Source organism: Canis lupus, chromosome 36 (assembly GCF_048164855.1).
Source record: "Canis lupus baileyi chromosome 36, mCanLup2.hap1, whole genome shotgun sequence".
Lineage (NCBI taxonomy): Eukaryota > Metazoa > Chordata > Mammalia > Carnivora > Canidae > Canis > Canis lupus.
Window position 1 is genome coordinate 27241813 of NC_132873.1, and position 15604 is coordinate 27257416.

General features: G+C 32.1%; 1 long non-coding RNA gene across 2 annotated transcripts in view; it reads left to right on the forward strand.

Moving 5' to 3' along the window:
* The window catches only part of LOC140625560 (uncharacterized), a 191706-nt gene that overhangs the window by 154799 nt on the left and 21303 nt on the right, over positions 1 to 15604 (forward strand). For both annotated transcript variants that reach the window (XR_012024913.1, XR_012024914.1), the window contains exon 3: positions 8140 to 8250. This is a non-coding gene — a long non-coding RNA (uncharacterized lncRNA). The remainder of the gene's footprint in view (positions 1 to 8139; positions 8251 to 15604) is intronic.

The following is a 15604-nucleotide window of genomic DNA, read 5'->3' on the forward strand; positions in this document are numbered from 1 at the left end:
ATATTCAAGTGCTGAATGCGAAAAATTTTCTATCTGTACATATAATGCAATCTCTATCAAAATAATACCAGTATTATTTATAATAATAATATCAGCTAGAACAAAGAATTTTAAATACTGTGTTGAACCACAAAAGACCCTGAATAGCCAAAGCAATATTGAAAAAGAAAAACAAAGCTGGAGGAATCATTATTCTACACTTCAAGCTACACTACAAATCTATAGTCATGAAGACAGTATGGCACTGGCACAAAAACGAAACATAGATCAATGGAACATAATGGAAAACATAGGTCAATGGAACATAATGTGAGTCCAGAAATGGACTCACAACTATCTTGCCAGCTAATTTTGGAGAAGCAGGAAAGAATATCCAATGGTATACACAAAATCTCTTCAACAAATGGTGTTGGGAAAACTGGACAATAACATGCAGAAGAATGAAACTGGACCACTTTGTTACACCATACACAAAAATAAACTCAAAATAGATGAAAGGCCTCAATGTGAGACAGGAAACCATCCAAATCCTGGAGTAGAACACATGCAGCAACTTATTTGACCTTTTGCACAATGAAGGAAACAATCAAGAAAACTAAAGGCATCCTATGGAATGGGAGAGGATATAACATATGTGATAAAGGGTTGGTATCCAAAATCTATAAAGAATTTATCAAACTCAATACCACAAAAACAAATAATACAGCTAAGAAATGGATAGAAGACATGAATAGACGACATGTTTCCAAAGACATCCAGATGGTTAACAGACACATGGAAAGATGCTTAACTTCACTCATCATCGGGAAAATACAAATCAAAACCATGATGAGATATCCCCTCACACCTGTCAGAATGGCTAAAGTTAGCAACACAAGAAACAGCAGGTATTGGTGAGGATGTGAAGAGAGAAGAACGCTCTTGCACTGTTAGTGGGAATGCAAACGGATGCAGCTACTCTGGAAAACAGTATGGAGGTTCCTCAAAAGGGTAAATATAAAACTACCCTATGACCCAGCAATTGCAGTACTAGGAATTTACTCAAAGGATACAAAAATACAGATTTGAAGGAATAGATGCTTCCCAATGTTTATAGCAGCATTATCAATAATTATCAAACTATGGAGACAGTCCGACTGTCCATCAACTATTGAATGGATAAAGATGTATCTTACATATATATATAATAATACTATTATTAGCTTACCTTATTTTTATATAGCTTACCTTTGCAGTGATGTGGATGGAGCTAGATTGTAGTATTCTAAGGAAAATAAGTCAGTAACATGAAAATCATATGATTTTACTCACATGTGGAATTTAAGAAACTAAACAGATGAAATATAGAAGAGAAGAAAAAAGAGAAGAGGGAAACAAACCGTAAGAGACTCTTAACAATAGAGAACACATTGAGGGATGATAGAGGGATGTGGGTGGGAGATAAGCTAAGTGGGTGATGAGTATTTAGGAGGATACTTGTGTTGAGCACTGGATGCTTATGTAAGTGATGAATCATTAAATTCTAGTCCTGAGTATTACATTATTTTTAACTAATTAGAATTTAAATTAAAAAATTGAAAAAAATCAATCTTTTTGAAAAGCATCTAGTCATACACATTTTCTTTTTAATTTTTTCAAGGACTAAATGTATTAAACTCTGTCCATTTAATTTCATTCCCTTGTGTTATCCTGGTGACAAAAATATATATCTTTCTATATTGCTTACATATATCTGGAATGTATCTTTATCTTTTACATGTGCATTTCTCCTAAAGGAATACAGGTGAAAATTTTTTCTCTTTTATTCATTTTATTAATTTTATAATTATCTATTGCAAGAGTATTAGGATAGTCGATCCATTTCATAATGATGAAATTTCAAAATATCTCCAATTTATAAAGTTATTTGGCAATAAATAATTTAATATCTGCATCTATAATTATATATGTATATATCTTTATCATCAACTGTACTTGTATACAAATCTATAATTATATCTTTATCATTGATACAATATTGATATATCTAGTTGCCTCTGCTTTTCCTGTAGAATAGTTTTCTATAAGCAAGAATGACAGGCAACAAGGTAATTAATATACAAATATTGCTATGAAATTACTCATTAAAATATTATGGAGAATTATATTACCACTAATATCATTTTAAATTTTACCACTTTTCATAGCCTCATAATTAATAAATATTTATGATTATTTTGTTTTATTATTAAATTTCTAGTTGTATGTTCATAATCTTGAGTGTATTAGAGAGAATATTTTATCTTTTATTAATTGTTTATATTATTTAATCATTTTTATATTAGATAGTATTATAGTTAATAGAAAACAAAATATTACCTTTTGGTTATATGTGTTACAGCAATTTCTTTCAGTCTCTTAGATTATTGTTTACTTATCCATGTCATTCAGTATATATAAAAATTAAATTACATTGTTTTAGAAGTATGGCAGTACAATATACATGAGCAAAATAAGCAATAAAATATTTTAAAGGAGGCAATGATAACATAACATGATACTGTTATACTCCTCTCAAATGATACATATGAAGAATTAGAAAATTCAAGAATACTTAGAACCAATATCCATTCCTTCTTAAAGGATTCTGTAATGAAACAAACCAGGGTATGAATTTTAGTCCTGCAAATTACTAGACATCAGACTATGTGTAAATTATTTCAACTCTGAATTCTTTTTCATCTTCACATAATATTTACAGTCCCACTCTCAAGAGCAAAGAAGACAGTAAATACCCCAAAAATGTTAACAATATTTTTTGGCAAAGATAAAAATAGAGAGCTTAAATACTCTGTTTCAGATCCGGACTGGGTAAAAAAATAGGAATAAAAAGCAGTCTTGTTAAAATTAGCATATATACATACATAAACTATCCATAAGTAGTCAATATGAAAATTCTGTCCTTCATGAGGAGGTAAAATATGAATGAATGAATAAATATACCATACTCCTTATTAGGCATACTGAATATTGCTAAAAAACCTATTTTTAACACTTTTAATGCAATTTAAACCAAAATATTAATGAGAATTTTACAAAATGCTTAGAAATTTGAGAAATACTGAAATTTCATGTGAGAAAATAAAAGTTTTGAGTAGAACCCTCTGAAAAAGTGTTGCAGTTGGAGAAACTTAAAAGGTACATAGGTTGGCTATGTTGTCTTATACCCAAGTAGCATTACAAATAACAAAGGAGGTGGGCTGCTTGGGTGGCTCAGTTGGTTAAGCATCTGCCCTCTGCTCAAGTCATGATCTCAGGGTCCTGGGAGAACAATAAGATTTGATGAATAGTTCAAACATGTAACCATTTACATCTGTCTTTAAGCTTCAATAAAACCCAATTCATATCACTAATATTTGTATTTTCTTTTAAGTAAATGAGAGCACTTCCAGTTTAACTTGTTCAGTAACAACGTCAGCAAGACAATAAATAAGAATGTAAGAGTTTGTCATAAATATGTTATTGTGCTGTGAACTGACTTACTTTGCAATTTGCTTTAAATTTCTTAAAAGAGGACTTATTTTTAAAAAAATCAGTATGAATGAAATTAATAAGTACAAATAATAGCCATGTATGTAGTGATTGAAACTTAAATAGTGACATTAATCTGTATCAGCCCTAGGTGGTTTATGTCTAACATAACTTTGAGGTAGATAACCTCTTACTTCCTTACTAGTCTAGTTCTCTGTGATTCTTAAGAAAAATTAATCAAGTGGGCTGACATTTTTGTATCAGATGTGTATTTTATTTCTTAAATAATTCACTGTATTTCAATCATTCTAACATAGTATTTCTGAAAAACTATAAGGGTCTCCAAATATATAGTGCTTTCGATGAAGAGATTCAAAAAAATTAGAAATACTTATACAGCCTACTAGAATTTTATGGGCTTAGATAGGTTCAAAAATATTTTTAATAATACTTTTTTTGACTTATTATTGTCCAAATAATTTTGGCAGTAGACATAACCCCTGTGGCACAAAACCAATTCTCTTAAAGCAAATTGTGTGACTTGCTGTTGGATTCTCAGGACCCAATGGTTTAGATTTGTCTCTCAATAATTGCACATGCTTTTTGAGATATTTGATATTTACCAATTTATAGTTTCTTAAAATACTCAAGGATATCAATGGTGATTTAAAAATAATACATAAATCTGAAGAAAAATGACATCTAAAATTGATAGCAATAGTGCAGATTAAAAAGAAATTGCTAGATATTCACCATTTTCATTAGTCTAATTTCTTTTTAATTTTTGGCAATAATGTTTCAGGTAAAGTGTACTATTGACTAGCTTGATAATTAAATTATAATTAATGCACTGGTGTTTGGAATTCATTGAAAATATCAAAATTCTGCAATCATTAAAAAATGACACCTTTCTGGGGCACCTGGGTGGCTCAGTCAGGTAAGTGTCTGCCCTTGGTCAGGTCATGAATTCAGTGTCTTGGGATTGGTCAGCATTGGGCTTCTTGTTCAGGGGGGAGTCTGCTTCAACCTCTCCCCTCCACCACCCCATCCCCGCTCATGTACTGTTGGAAACAAACAAACAAACAAATAAATAATAAAATCTTTTAAATAATTCCACATTTCTAACTTCATTCGGTCTTTGGAAAATGTACTGTTATACTCAAAATCTCTCATTTTTTTTTTACCATATTTTTCCAAAACATCCTTGTACTGCAATTAGTTACATTAAAAAGCAATAACCACAAGTACAATTAATATTTTTCTAAATGATATTTCATTTCATTTTTGCCAAGTTGAACAAATGATTTTTCACCTCCCTCCTATGGCATAGCACAGTCTTGAGACCAGGTATGCACAAAATAAATATTTGTTAAGTTAACCAATGATCTTGATCAAAATTAAGTAATTGATTCTTTCAAGTGCCTGTTTGCAGATTGCCAAGGAATGAATAGATTTCACTATTTGAATCAATTATCTCTCATATGTAAGTATCTAAATTAAGATCTGGGTCAATATTAGTCAAATTTCCTCTCCCTCCAGATAATTTCATAGAAAATTAAAATCACCTGTACTAATACCGGTCAGCATGATTGGTATTCTTAAATAATGAAACAAGGTGAATTACATATTCCTCTTGTGTTTCAAACTCTCCAAAAGATATTAAGCATTAAAAGAGAAATATTCATTAGGAATTCCTATATTATCTTAACAATGAAAATGCCTATTGATGTGCTGTTATATTATTGGAGAAAGCAGGATGGAGAAGTTGTGATATAAAAATAATAAATGAACCTATTTTTCTTTATAGTATAGATATGAGACAAGGATCAAAAACATAATTTATCCAAGGACTCAGAAAAGCTGTAATTTTTTCAAGCCTGTTTTAACTCCAACATAGATCCAGTAACAACTTTGCTGGATTGATAGGGAAAAAAGTTGAAGTTATTTAAACAGCAGCAAATGTATTGGATTTCTCATTTGAAGTGCCATTTGCAATACTCAAAGGAACTTCACATTTGGCTGAAAAAGCACACACCATTATTCAACTAGAATGCTGTATGACTTCTGGCAGCCAAAAAGGCATTATTAATATCATCGTCATCATCATCATCACCATCATCATCAACATTATTATGAAAAAGGGCACTTAATCTCCCCCTAGGAATTCTAACATGAATACAGTCCAGTTTGTAAGAATTGTACTATACATTTTTTTAAATGAGTAAATGAAAGGATGAGAAAATAGCTCTGATGTTTTATTACCTTGGAACCTGGGACTATAAAGAGACCCGAATTATACAATGTAAAATTATGGGAAAATAAAATGGCACAATGTGCAGTAATTTACAATCAATTTAGTCTGTGTCAAGTCATAAATCTGTTCTTCAAATAGATTTCTCACTATTGGAATGAGTGTTTAATTTTAACGTTCATGTGTTTCCCCTGTGCCAGTCCTTTAGGAGTTGTCTCAATAAAATTTCACAATGTTCAAAGATATTTTTGACCTGATCAAATCACTGCATTATATATATATATATATATATATATATATATATATATATATGGAAAACTTCACAACTTGTCAATAGATTCAGGCTGAAATTTTCAAAACCTGGCCTCAAAAAGGTATACAAAAATTGCACGTTCGAGTTCCCCTGTTGACATTTAGCTAAAGCACATACCCATTTTCATGCCTAAGTGCCTGCTGAAGTGAAATAATCGTGCATTTAGGTGCCAAATGCAATATCTGAGTTGAAAGGGTGGCCTCTATTTCAGAGAAGGTTAAATATTTTCTATAGTGGTCTTCAGCATTTGTCAGGGCTGTTTGAAGAATGGAAACAAGTTGTCATTGAACTAAGGTAATTATTCGGTCATGGTAGAACCTTAGCTGGGGTGCTGCATCTGGCATGATGTACATCACATGGACTCTAGCCTACGTATTTTACATAGTGTATCTCCTCAGAACACAGTTAAAATTCACATCGTTTCTAGACTGTTTATGTTTTTCTTCAGCAACATTATTCCCGAGATATCTGAAGCATTTTCAAGCAATACACTGAACAGAGTGCACAGAGATATTTACAGCAGGTGGAGAAGAACAATGCAAACTGAAACACTCTACCTCCACTGCAAAGAATACTCGCCCTAGGTGAATAGTATATAAATTCAGCAAATAAATATTTTTGCCCGGTACTGCAAAAAGCTCCACAGGGACATTTTATTTTATTTTATTTTATTTTATTTTAATTTTTTTATGTTAGTCAGAGAGAGAGAGAGAGAGAGAGGCAGAGACATAGGCAGAGGGAGAAGCAGGCTCCATGCACAAGCCCGACGTGGGATTCGATCCCGGGTCTCCAGGATCGCGCCCTGGGCCAAAGGCAGGCGCCAAACCGCTGCGCCATCCAGGGATCCCCACAGGGACATTTTAAAGAGGGAAAAGCAAGTGAAAATATCTTTTGCTGCCAGAAAGGATTTAGTTGCCTGAAAATTACAAGGTGGGGCTCAAAATACACATTTTTTTCTTTTAACTGAATAAAATGAATATTTTCCTTTGGCATACTTTTATGAGATCCTTACTATAGAAATTAGCCAGGGCTGAGTCCAGCTTTTTGAAACCTCTATGGCAAATTTTGATAAAACAAATAGAACCCAGAAAGAAAGAAAGAAGGAAAGAAAGAAAGAAAGAAAGAAAGAAAGAAAGAAAGAAAGAAAGAAAGAAAGAAAGAAAAAGAAGAAGAAGAAAGAAAGAAAGAGAGAAAGAAAAAATTAAAAAGGAAAAAAGTTATTAATTTGTCTCTTCCAGCTTTCATAGTTTCTGCTTTCCCAGAAGACACTGAGACTGGGATTCAAGTGAAAGTAATGTGACCACTGCAGAAAATACAGCCAATACAAGAATGCATTATCAATTATGGGCCAATGGAACTTAATTCTGCAAAGAACTGGTATCACCCAAACTCTAAGCAGCAGGGTTATCCCACATGAATCGATGGAGATGGAGGCTGTATACGTAGATAGGTATGCCTAGTCAGTCTCTATTGATTGAGGCTGATCCCAGGGATGGCTAATTCCCCACCACTCAGGAAGGACTGCTGGGTTTTGGAAGTGCCTTTTCCTAAAATTTCAGGAAAAAAGGGATCTAGAGATACAGGTCTAGGCAGTAGGGATCATTTACAATGGGATTGTAAGACTATGACTTAAAAAAGAGTTTCATTTCAAACTCATCTAGTGATATGAACCAGAGACTTTTTGTACCATCTTTGAAGATATTAGATCCCAAACACTGGTATAATAATCGCCCTAGGGCTAGTACCATATTGGTTTATCTGTCTACTTCTCTGCTTATTTGAGCAAATCCGTCCCCTCCCCCTTTTTTTTCCTTATACTTCAGAGTTTTCCATTTTTCTTGGGAAGGCAGCCAAATTAATTATTCTTCTTTATTTATTTTTAATTCAGCTTTATTTCTAATTACTTCTAGCAAGAGAGTTTGAGAATTGCCTAGTCCACAATTTTCCTGGAACAAGAAAGTCCCCATAGTGAATTAATTTTATTTACTGGAGGAATTTCCCCCCTGCAAATATATTATTTGATTGATTGGTGATTTATACGTTTAATTTTTTTCTCTCCTTCTAGGTATAAATTCCATGAAGATGGGGACATTAGCCTTCAATCACATAGAAGTTACATGAAATAAGTTGAATTTGAAGCCACACAGCCTAACTCCAGGGACTGTGTACTTAACTGGTAAGTTTCGTGGCCAAGTAATTCTAATATAGTTTTCCTTTCAGTAAAATAGTTTTCAGTATAAATTATTAAAGGTACAGCATGGAAAGCTTTTTGCTTGTGTTAGTTTATTTAATACTTGCAATAAAATCAAATAGGTGCATTATTATCCCCATTGCATAGATGAGGGACACATTGTTTCAATTTAGTTAACAGATAATTAGTAGCAGAATTCAAACCCAGGGCTGCCCTATTTCAGAAGTTCTGTATATCCTTTCTTCCCTCACTTTTTCCTTCCTCTGTTCTTTCCTTCTACACTTTCTCCTTCCCTGTCTTCCTCCCGCTTCATTCTCTCCTCTCTTTCCTTCTTTCCTTCCTTCTTTTTAAATATTGATTGAACTTTAACTGCTTTATTTTCAAGGCACTAGGGCTAAAACAATGAACAAAACCATCATACTTCATGTTTTAATGTACATTCTAGTGAGGGAAAAAAAAACAAAAAGTGTAAGCAATCAGATGAGATATTACCCAATTTGGCAAATATTATGAAAGGAGCCAAATGAGTTACTAAAACACAGAATAAACAGAGCCATGTGATCTCACCTCTATAAAAAGGAATTTCTCTGAGGAAGTGATATTTTGGCTGAAATAGGAAATGAGAAGGATCTAGCTTTGCACCGTTTAGAGGACACAGTGCTGCAGATATAGGAGCAGCACGTAAAAAATATGTTAAAAAACAGTTTCTGTGAACTTATGGAAGGACATTTTCTGTGGAGGATAGTGGGCAACAGTAAGCAGGTACAAGATAAGGTTAGAATCAAAAATGCTTTTTGAAATTTTATTACCAAATACCTGTTGTCGACCATCTCTACTGCCACTTCTGATTGTGCACAATTTGCTCTGAACTTTTCAATATTATTTAAACCTATCTTCTAGGGTTTGCTGTTTTTTGTAAATCCTATTCCCTCTTCCAATGCTACTTTTTTTATTTCTTCCTCTTGGAAAAATTTCTAAGTCCCTTTTCCTGTCTTAAAGATTTTCACCTTGTTTCTCCAAGCAAATTTAATTGCTCCCTCTTCTAAATAGCTCTTATATTTTTATTGTGGCATTTACCACATTTTAAGCTCAATAGTGTGTTTATAGCCATGTGCCTTTGCACTAAACTCAGATATCTTCTGGGACAATGGTCTCCTATTCATTCTGTAGTCCAGAGCATGCCCTTTTTCAGAAGTCAGGTTTATTGTGTTCAAATTAAAATAGAGTAAATGTCAAATTTTTAGTGTGTAGTTCACTGCATTCTAACAACAAAAAAGTCATATTGCAACCACAATCATTGCTTAGATTATTTCCATAAATGAAAAAATTTCCCTTGTGCCCTTTGCATTCAAACCTTCTCCCATTATGTTCTCTTGCAATTAGTGATCTGTTTTCTGTCCCTATGGTTTTACCTGTTCCAAGTGTATATAAATAGAACAGTAGAGCATAATCCTTTTGATCCTGCTTCTCTTACACATCATAATGCATTTGGTTGTTAACCACTTGATTGTGTGTCAGTAGTATACCTATTTATATTGCTAACTAGTATCCCCTAATATGGATGACCTACAGTTTCTCTATATATTTACTGTAGGACATACAGGTTGTTTCAGCCTTGAAGATTATGAATAAAGTTTCTATTCATGGACTGATGTTTTTGAGGACATATATTTCATTATTTTGGTCAAATATCTAAGATATTTGAGACTTCTGAGTCATACATTTAGGGAATGTTTACATTTTTAAGAAACTACCAAACTGTTTTTCTAAAGTTACTATAAAATTCCCAGTATCAACTATGAGAGTTTATGTTGTTCCTTAACTGATATTTTCAAATTGCCTCTTATTTTTTTCCAGTTATTCTATAATGTGTGTCATGGTATCTCATTGTAGTTTTAATTTCTCTAGTTACGAATAATGATGAGCATTTTTGATTTGTTTATTCCCCATTTATATATATATTCTTTGATCAAGTATCTTTAAAAAGCATCTGCCATTTGTAAATATTGTATCCTTGTCTGAGGAAAGCAGCCTCATCCCATGGATGGATGGAAAAGGGGTCTCCAGCCCAGTTGTCCGTGCTGCAGACCATCTGCTCCCAAAGCCCACTTCCTCGGTCCTGCCTGTTTCTCCTGCCTAATGGGCATCTGTAAACTTTGAATTTTTCCATAAGATCTTTAGAATTGTTAGGAACCAAAGACCTCCCTTCAATAGACTTTTCCCTGATTCCAACAACCTTTGAAGTTTGCTCAAATTTGTGGGTGGCTTCATCTCCTCTACCACTTGACATTTAGTCCTATGTTAGCTTGACATCACAGAAGTGCTGAAATGAACAGTCCAATATGAACTAGCCATGACAAAAATCAAAATATTAGTATCAAGCTTCGAGTTTTTACATATTCTGCATATAAATACTTTACCTGACAAGTATTTGAAAATAGTTTTTTTTTTGTGACTTTTTGATTTCTTTATAGTGACTTTGGAAAGGTAAAAGTGTTTATTTTGATGAAGTTCAATTTATAAATATTTTAGTGTATTACACTTTTGTGTCCTAATAAAAAATATTTGTCTAACTCAAAGTCACAGTGAATCTCTTCATTGTTTTCTTGTAGAATGTTTATATTTGAAGTTTTGCATTTTGGTTGATGATCCACTTTTAGTAATTCTTTTAATGTAGCACAATGTATAAGTTTGAGGCTCATTTGATTATACATGATACTCAATTGTTCCATTACTATTAGCTGACCACAATGTATTTATTCCATTGGGTTTCTTGGCATATTTATATCAAATAAATTGATCATATATGTGATACTTTATAAAGGTTTGCAATGTACAGTCCATGGCTATACATTCATCAATACTATAACATGTTGACAACCCTGGCTTTATTTTAGGTCTTGAACTCCAGGAGTATGAGTTGTCTATCTTTATGTTGTCTCTCTTATTTATTTGCTTTTCCTCAGAACATAATCACTTGTTGAAATCTATTAAAAAAAAAGGAGGGGTGCCTGGGAGGCTCAGTCAGTAGAGTATATGACTCTTGATCTTAGGATCATGAGTTCAAGCCCCACCTTGGCCATAAAACTAATTTACTTACATACATACATACATACATACATGAATAAATGGAGAAAAAAGAAAAAACTACTGGGAATGTAATTGGTTTGTGATGACTCTATAAACTTTAATTCCTATAACATACCCCTCAAATATTACTCTAATGGGAGTAACAAAGTAGAGTAATATGTTCATAGCCAGCAGTGACAGCCACATCGTGCCTGGAGTTGGGTATATAATAAGTCTTATCTGAATCACACAACTGAACATGTAGGACTAAGGAAATGTTAGATATTCATGCTAGAGGGAAAGTGGATATATGCTGTGAAGTCAAAACAAATAAAAAAAATCCTCATAATAAAGAACATTTTAAGTTGTATATATTTTTCCAACACTGGAAACTATTTCCCTTTGTACATATTACTTCTAATTTAGAGTAATTAAAAGACTATGAATGCAGAATTGGATAAATAGAGTTTGGAGAAGAGGCAAATGTATTAGTCAATATCACAATATTGTAAACTGTAGACATCTTAATTAAAGAAAAACAGCCTTTTTTAGGGACAACCTGAAGTGTTTTTTATGCAGCCTAACATCATTACTGATGATTTGTTTCTTAAGTTAATAGAAGTGCACTCTCCAGGTAGCTTCAAATTCCTGTCATAGATAAATGCTTTTAGCTCTTTCTTTTCATGTCATCATGTTTATGTACCTTCATCAGCCTGAGGCACTTTGTGCTTATTTAGTTTATTTTAAGTGGTCCTTAATTAACAAATGGTTTGACATTCTTCTGTAAAATGAAATTTAAGCTAATATTTTTAATGAATTTATGCTTGAAAATGGCACTTCACAGGGGAATATGATAAACCTATTATTATTCAATACCATGATTGATGAGTCTCTAAATAGCGTTTACAACATTACCAATGCATATTTTCATGATCAGAAAGGATTTTAATAGAATACTCTGAGAAGCAGAATAATTGGAATATAAAAGAACATGATGATATAACATGATATTGGAAGGAGATTGTGTGTTGCTCAAAATGGAATTAAAATGTTTCCTCCAAACAAATCGATATCAATTGTATTTGTAAGAAAAAGATTTATATAGTATGTAATTGCTATCTAGATTATCCTTTCCTTGCTTGGAGAAAAAGAAACAAGCCACTATATAGACACAGTTATTTAGAGAACATCTTTTCAACCTGTCAGAATCTATTGTGGTAGCTGGACCCATCTCTCACCACCCAATAACAATAGGCTTCAGATACAAATGAGGTCAATCTCTGGGTCCTTTCAATAGAATGTTTCTCTTAAATTTCAAGAATTGTAGCCTTGAAACAGCATATTTTTGAAATTTGGGAAGCAAAACATCTGGATGGTGGGGTGAATGTTTTAAACTATTCTGAAAATTGCAAATTTTCCTATTGTAGATATATTTAATTTTGTTTTTTATGTCTTGATATTTCTTATACTCTTATCTCTAAAAGAGTTTTATTAATCTTGACATGGTTTTAAAACTTTCATTGTAGGGCTAATAAAACAAGATATGAGACAGATTAATTAATTTATTTTATTAAATGGACTAGATAATTCACAGTCATAAAGACAGAGCCTGAGGCTAAAAGTACAAATATTTACATCTTTATCATTAGACATCATGTGGAGAATGTCCTTATCACAAAATGTACTTTTAACCTTCACTCTTTAGTCTCCTAAAATCCATCATAAAACTGCAGATACCAATTTAGAATTAATAAAGCATATTTTACTCTAAAGCTGTATAATAATTGTTATAATCCTATACTTTTATTATTTATTATGTTTTTAAAATAAATTTAATAAGATCCATAAATTTAATTAAACATTGTATCATAGATAACAGCATTAGATAGTAAAATATCACTTCAAAGTTTTACAGGAAAAAAGTCCTCAAAAACATCACATGTGTCAGGTCTTGAATTAAGCCTACTTACAAGCCATTACATTAACCTATTAATATTTTATAGATGATGTCAGGAGAAAAAGGCTCTGATTCAGAGACAAAAGATTAATATTCAGAGCACAGCAAGTAAACAGGTAAATCTACGTTTGCATTGATTTGGTCACCTGAAAGTTGCCCAGGGTTGAAGCAGTATGGGCCCAAAGGAAGGTAGGGTTTGTATTGCAGGTGAGAAACATCAAGAGTTATGAATCCACCATTTAGGAAGCAAGCTTGTTCTTTGTTCCAGAGGCAAAGATTATCTTATTCTTCAAGATTACTTGATGGAAATTATTTACTTCCATACTAAGAAGTATGCCAGCTAAAAGACTTGTCAAGTAAAATATGTAGGAGCTTGAGAGACCCATGAAGGAATTTCTCACCCCAAAAGTTTTTTACTATAAGTATGAAATAATCAGATAGAGATAAATAATACATACCATAAGATATAACTGATTCAATAAATCAATCACATGTATTAAGTAGATATTATTATTTTTCTTTCATGTGGAAATAGGTTCATAAAATCATCAATGTAAAACAAATCTGTTATCATACTTTCACTCATTTATTGAGTTCTTACTATGCTTCACATTACAGATAAAAACAAGGGATGAGATTCATTCTCTCATTCAGAGAGTTGATTTCATTCTTGCTTTTTAACATTGCAAACTTTCACAGGTTAAATTCATTGTCACTGTAATTAATCATACCTCCCCCCCTTTTTTTTTCCTGAAAAACCTTCAGAAATTGCTCTTAGAGTCATATGTAAACTACACACACATACGCACAGAGTATTACCTATTTGTCAGAACATATTATGTTTAGACAATTTTATGTGCTTGGTTACCTGCATTATTTACCAGTTATGCTTTATAATCTCTCCAAAATAAAAAATATCCCCAGAAAAATTATGTCACTAATGAATTGTATTTTTAGCAATTTAGATGTTGAATGCCAAATATTTTTTGAGGAGGTTGTATTAACCCAGGATATTGTCTTGAATATATCTATATGTAGACTAGTACCCAAGACAATATACAGAATCTCTGATGTTTAAAAAGTTTCACCCGTATTATATTCAAACATTGAAATGACTTTAAAAGTCAGTAAGACAACATATTGTAATGCAACTGAAATAGTTGACATGTAGATTATTTCAGAGTAAGAAATTTAGTTGGAGATATTCAAACCTCTGGTCAGTTATAACCCAAATAAATGCCTTTGACTGGTAGAATTTTAGACTTAAAAGGACTTATGAAAAACATAGTTTATCTTTACATATTTGCAGAATAATAAACTAGAGAAGTTAAAATGATCTCTTCATGGTAAAGTAGTGGGTTAGAAGCAAAACTAGAAACTAGTTCTTTCATTTTCCAAACTGGAGTTTTACTTAGGCATGAAATGTGATTATTTTGTAAAAATGTATCAAAATCTCAACAAAAGAAATATGGAAAATACTGACTTAATAAGATCAAATTAATTAAAATTATAATAGAATTAGTAATATTAGCTAATATTTATTGAGGGCTTACTACATGTTAAACACTGTTCTAACTGTATGTTAAATAACTGGAATTTAAATTTAAAAACTTAAACTAAAAGAAAAAACCCACAACTCTAAACAATCTATATATAAAACCTTACTTAATCAGCACAAGAAATGAACTTCTTTATCTCATTCATGAGGGACCCAGAGAATTGAGTTAATTTTCCCAAGATTAACCATGTCATAAAGGATGGAACCATAATTATATGTAAGTGGTGCAATTTTAGAGCAACTATTTTCAACCATTAAAGCACGTATTTAGGTACAATCTAAGACACAGGAAAAATGTCAGAAAAATAGAATATGAGAGAATAAAATTAATGTTATTCTTGTTATGCTTGTTATGTCTGATCCATTCAAGCATAAGAGGAGAAGACGGACAGAGATTGAATCCTACAAGTTGGTTCCTTTGGCAAAACTCCTACACACTGAAAATGTTCCTAAACTTGGTAGACATTAAGAATAGATGTGACTATACAAAATGTGGGGTAAGAGCCAAAATAGTTTTTCCAATATAAATTATTTATCTTTTGGAGTCTCAAAGAAATGATTAGGGACCATTAAATCAAGGCAACCTAAGATCCTACAACAGAGTGATAATGATTGTGAACTTCTTCATATTTTGTTAAGTATCAAAGCCTAGATGATCACAAGTGTCTCTTTGACCAGTGTCAGAAGCAATTACTAAGTGTTACATCCAGTAAAAAAAAATAGGTCATTTTCCCCAGGCACATTAAACTAACTTT